The 6058-nt window shown below is 44.3% G+C and overlaps 1 long non-coding RNA gene across 1 annotated transcript; it reads right to left on the bottom strand.

Annotated features, from left to right (window-relative positions):
* Window positions 1–254: 254 nt before the first annotated feature.
* On the bottom strand, window positions 255–5670 carry LOC308468889. Its single transcript, XR_013981936.1, has 2 exons — window positions 5362–5670; window positions 255–1700 (listed from the first exon to the last, which is right to left on the bottom strand). It is a non-coding gene; the product is annotated as an uncharacterized lncRNA (long non-coding RNA).
* Window positions 5671–6058: the final 388 nt, after the last annotated feature.

Here is a 6058-nt window from a genome sequence, read left to right as displayed (position 1 = left end):
GATACTTTAACCATCTTGCCACACTGGATCTTAACTTTTTTAGGCTAATCACTTTTTTAAAAAAACAACAACACCTGACTCTGCCCTGTCTTTAACATACAGAATAGCCCCTGCTGATATGTTTGCTGGCATGGAGATAAAACACTTAGCAAGCTTTTCTTGCTAAGTTACTGTGACCAGTACGAAGTGTTGTGTGCCAAGGCCCTGTGACTCGCAGTCCCCTAATGGATAAATAAAACAGACGAACAAGCAAATTTTTGGTTTATGGGTTCAAATAGGCCACTTTATTGGTTACAGACAGGAGCGGTTTGGCTTAGGCACTGGGTGAAGCCAGACTATATCTCAACCCCCTCCCAGCTGCTGGGAGTCCAACTATGGCTAAGCCACCAATAGGGGGAGACCTAAGACTCCCATCAAATAGGAGCATCCCGAGGGGTCCCCGTTGGGATAGTGGCATGGTCCTAGCCCATATCCAGGCATCGGACAGAATCCACACCCCCGGGTCCCTTTAACAGGACACCATTACTGAGGAGGGCCAGGCGAAGGCTACAACCTCCCCTCCATCCAAACAAAAGCTTACCCAATGCCTAACCTCACAAAAGTTGTGATGATTGCTACAAGGCAGGCGAAAACCAAATGGATGGTGCCAATTTGCCAAGTGGAAAAATTCCTGCCTGGTCCCAACAATATGGCGACTGATGATTAGTCCATAGCAAGGTCGTAACTCATCAAAGCAGAAAAAGAGGGCGAGGTGGGTGGGAGATCCGGCGAAGGGCATGAGATGATGGCCTCCCCGCCACACTGGAGTTTAAATTCCCTGTGGACACGCCCCTGTCAGCGCTGAATCATTGGTGAGGCCCACTCCTTGAGTGGGGCCCCACCCAGTGCCAACGGCGCAGGGAGGCAATGGCAGGGAGTGGGGCAGTTTCCAGCCTTTGGCTGGGTCATGCAGGACCCAGGGTCCGGCTGCAATGCAACCCACCAAATAAGGTAATGGACTTATCAGACTGACTTGAATACCACAGATGAGAGTCTGGGGGGAGAGAGAAACTGATAATACTTTAATGAGAAAATGAGTAAACAGTCTATAATATGAGAAGAAATAAACAGGGTTTTTGCCTTTTTTGAAGGCCTTGTTCATAGCAGGAAGATATTCAACAACAAAATGTACAGGAGAAAACTCTCTCAGAACTACACAGCCAATCAGGACATCACAGCAAGGATAATGTCGTTGTGACTGGTTGCTATGCACATCACCATGCTCTTGGCTGGCTGACTTTCAGCAGAATTAGCCTTTAGGTTACTGCTGTTGTACTGATAACAAAAAGAAGATGGCATTCTGTTTCACACATAATACAGCAGCAAAAATAGCACTTTTTTATTTTACAGGCTTCTTTTTCTTTGGCGATCACTTGTAGCTGAGTAAGATTGTCTTCCATGAACACGGTTTTAACAGTGAGTCCGTAAGTGAATGTGGAGGCCAATTCTGGATCCACAAATCCTTCCACAGTGGGGACGTAGGTTTCTGGGCAGAAGTTGATCACAGTGAGGGCTTGCCAAACATGCCTTCCTCCAATTGTTTCCCAGTTATCAGTGCTTATACTACATTTTTTAAAAGATGTGCCTTGAGAGTATCTTTAAACCTCTTGTTGTCCACCAGTATTTCACTTTCCGTTCTTAGGTTGGGAATAGAGTAGTCGCTTTGGAAGATGATAATCAAGCATCAATCAGAAAACAATAAACATATCTCCTGTGACTTCCCTCCCCCCTTTTGTGGGTCCTTATGTTATAATTCCCCACCACATGCATTTCCTTTGGAATTCCAATTTTAATAAATCCTTAAATATTCCTTAGTTCAAAATTTTAAATACAAGTTTTAAATCAATCCTGCTAATGAATAGAATTGTTTAGATTTTTTTTTTTTAATAAACTATATACATGTGGTCTCTTTCTATCCTAAGGGAAGACAGAAGTTGTGAAACCCACAAGGGCATATTTTAAAGGCCTAACATCCTATACAGTGGTACCTTGGGTTACAGACACTTCAGGTTACAGACTCTGCTAACCCAGGTTAAGAACGGACCTCCAGAACAAATTAAGTAATTAACCTGAGGTTAATTGTATTTCCTTTACAGTGGTAAAGGTAAAGGGACCCCTGACCATTAGGTCCAGTTACAGACGACTCTGGGGTTGTGGCAATCATCTCGCTTTATTGGCCAAGGGAGCTGGCGTACAGCTTCCGGGTCATGTGGCCAGCATGACTAAGCCGCTTCTGGCGAACCAGAGCAGCACACGGAAACGCCGTTTACCTTCCCGCCGGAGCGGTACCTATTTATCTACTTGCACTTTGATGTGCTTTCGAACTGCTAGGTTGGCAGGAGCAGGGACCGAGCAACAGGAGCTCACCCCGTCACAGGGATTTGAACTGCCGACCTTCTGATCAGCAAGTCCTAGGCTCTGTGGTTTAACCCACAGCGCCACCCACGTCCCCAACATTTTTACAGTGGTACCTCAGGTTAAAAACTTAATTCTTTCTGGAGGTCCGTTCTTAACCTGAAACTGTTCTTAACCTGAGGTACCACTTTAGCTAATGGGGCCTCCCGCTGCCACTGCGCCACTGCAGCACGATTTCTGTTCTTGTCCTGAATTAAAGTTCTTAACCTGAGGTACTGTTTCTGGGTTAGTGGAGTCTGTAACCTGAAGCGTCTGTAACCTGAAGCGTCTGTAACCCAGGGTACCAGTGTACTTTGCTGCATAATTTGTGATTTCAAATCTCTGCTGGGATTCTCTCACCAAAGAGTACTTCCCCCAAATCTGGATCTTGGCATTCAGTAATTCTCCTATTCCTTGCCACCAGCAAAGGCACCATCTGGTCATTTATCTCAGGCAGCAAAATATCTTGGGTTGCGCCTGAAGTTTAGATTGTAAGAACCTGGCTTAGGTCAGAACAACCTTGTAGTCTTGTACATTCAAAAGCCTGGCAAAGAAGAATGAAGATTTTTGCTTCAAAGCTAGCATTCAGTCTATGTTCCAAGCTGTACTCTGTGATGCTGCAGATCAAGCAAACCAAAGATAAGAGCAAGCACGTAGTTGCCTGGAAGAAACAGCCTGCAAAATAGCAATACAGAAAAAGTGCTTAGACTAGGATCTCACACACTTGGTTCAAGCCAGCAATCTAAGCAGCACTAAACAGGAGAAGTGCTTTGCCTTTTCTATGTTGATTATTAGGAATGAATAGGTCTATTTATTTCCAATCAGTGCCACTTTTGCATGCTTTCACTCATAAGCCGTTTCCTCGCTGATCGGTGATTTTTTTTTTTTTAATAAAAAAAATCTGCACAAAAAATTGCATGGAAATATGTATTTAGCAAGGTGTTTTCTCTTAACACCTGAATTTTCTAAATATATTTTAATTCGATTTTAAAAGTATTTTAATCCTTTTTTTTAAAGCCAAAAACTGCATTGCCACATTTGGAGAAGTGAAAAACCCCAGTGGTTATCAAGCAACTTCCTGAATCTCACATTAGTCTGGGAGGTATGTTATCAGGTCAGTTCGTATTGGATTTGGCAAAGATGGTATCCTGCCCTGGAACCAGTGAGATGAAAGGACGGGTCATAACAAATACTGAACTAACCCCTACTTATTAGCTGATTTGGTACATTACCCTTCATCATCCATCATGGAACTCAAGGTGATGTACACCCAGGAACTGACCAAACCTGGACCTGCTTAGCTTCAACAAGTTGACTGCATCTGGTGACCTCAAATCAGATACTGGTACTTGCCACTCTCCTCTGCCAATACTACAGTCTAGGCTGGGGTAGCTAACACACTGCTCTACAAGGGTTGCCAACTTGAATAAAATATTCGGGAGACCCAGGTAAGCACGGCCCTGCATAATTGATCACAAGATGCTGTGCAGGCACACCATTTGAGTAGCAATGCCCATTAAATGGGGGGGGGGAACCCGGCCACAGGAGCCTGCCCCTACAGATATTGCTCAGCTGTTAACTACCATAAGCTCCAGTCCAACAAAAGCTGCAAGGCACCACGTTGCTTACCTCTGCCCTAAGTGTCAGAAGTGAAGAGGGGCACCTATTCACACATGGCACCCTAGCAGCAGAATCACTGCAGCTTACAGACCCTCCAAGTGTCCCTATTTTCCAGGGATGTCCCTGATTTAGAGAAGCCATCCCAGTTTCAGATTTGATCAGGGAAAGTCTCTAAGCAGCTTACATGAAAATCAAGAGCCAAGAAGGCATAATATAAAGCCTATAGAGCTATTTGCGGCTCAGGACCCCAATAACTCAAGGATGACCTCTCTCACATGAACCAACCCAGACCATCATTGGTGATGTTCTTCGTGTGTTCACTCAAAGGGAGGAGCAGAGGGTGGCAACATAGGAACAGGTCTTTAATGGAATGCTGTCCCTAGGCCAATGTTCAGAGTCCAGGATCACATACTTTCCAACGTTTCTCCTATGAAAATAGTGTTGTCCTAAGGAAAAGTGGGACATTCTGGGATCAAATAAGACACTGGGACAGCTTCTGCAATTCCGAGACTGTCCCTGGAAAATATGGAACACTTGGAGGGTCTGGGATCAGGGACAAGACTGCAGCAGAGCTGCAAAGTTCTTCTAGCAAATTCCCTTGCATACCACCAAGCTTCACTCATGAGAATCCCAAGCCTTGTGGGAACATCTCACCTGAAAATATTCTACATTGAGAGGAAGGGGTGTCTCTTCCCTTTGTTGAAGGCATTGTCTCGTCTTGGGAGACAGCTATTTAACCCTAACCCCGTCTCTCCCTACAAATCCTGTTCAGCCACCCCAGGCAGCAGATCACCTCCCTTCTCAGACTCCAACAATGCTCTCTTCCCCCATAGCAGGGTTGGGGAGTGGGGACAACAATTGCACTGAAGCCTGCCAGGTTTGGGGGAGGACCTCTGTCTACCTTACTCTGCTTCGGTGTTCTGGCCTCCCCTTCTCATTCCTCCTTCTCTTCTGTCAGAGTCTTTCATCCTGGATCTGGGCCCAAAAGCTGTGCATGACTCATGAAGCTTGTCATAAGCCGTCAAGTGTCTGTGATCAGAAATAAGTTAATGATGCTGCCAGGTGGACTTCACTGAAGAAAGCATTCCACAGATTGTGGGGGGTACCACCAAAAAGGTTCTCTCCTTTGCTGCCACCCTCTGAACCCCCTGAGCTCCAGACCTTAGATGCTGTGTTTCTATGACAAATGGATGTGGACCCATGGCCCTAGGACATTTGGTGAAAAGAATAAGTGTGAGGGTGACAGCAGAGAAAGGTCAAACAACAAACCCCCTACCTGCTGCTTGTTGTGGAGATGGCAAAACTTACAGAGCTAATACACTTAGAGGAGACAGTCAGGGCCGGCCCACCCTTGAGGCAAGGTGAGGCGACTACTTCAGGCAACAAGATCCACAGGGGCAGCAGATCCTCATGTAGGTCTTCACTTTCCCCTTCAGGTAAGGAGGTCCCACTTTGTAGTTCACCTCCGGTGCCAAAATGTCTTGGGTCGGCCCTAGAGACAGAAGACCGAAAAAAGAATGGTAATATGAGGAAAAGATTTGATTTGAAATTAATTGACACATTATAGCTGCTAAGAGAATACATCATTAATAAAAATTATATTTATATAGGTTTTAGAAAAGGTTTTCAATATTTATTTGTTTAAAGTGATTTGTTGCAGATTTATCATAAAATGTATGTGTATAAAACTGAAGGAATGTAAAGTAATATATTTTTTGGGAAAGCTGACTTTTTGCTCTGCATTTGGATACCTCTTCAGATACCACTAACCAAATTTTGCACAATGGTTCATAAGACTATGTTTGGATACAGCATACAAATTTAATAAATAATAGTAGTAGTAGTACAGTTGTGTTGCTTTTTGAATCAAGCATGGTGGACTGGAGCTTTCAAAATTGATTTTAGCCACTTATTTCAAAAATAGAACAAAACTTTCATTTCTCAGAATGCACAAGCAATGTCAGGAACAAAGATACTAGTGTGTGTGTGTGTGTGTGATAGTTTT

This window comes from Podarcis pityusensis (genome assembly GCF_964106645.2).
Source record: "Podarcis pityusensis genome assembly, chromosome: Z".
Lineage (NCBI taxonomy): Eukaryota > Metazoa > Chordata > Lepidosauria > Squamata > Lacertidae > Podarcis > Podarcis pityusensis.
The sequence above is the reverse complement of the archived record's forward strand: the minus strand, read 5'-3'. Positions and strand labels throughout refer to the sequence as shown.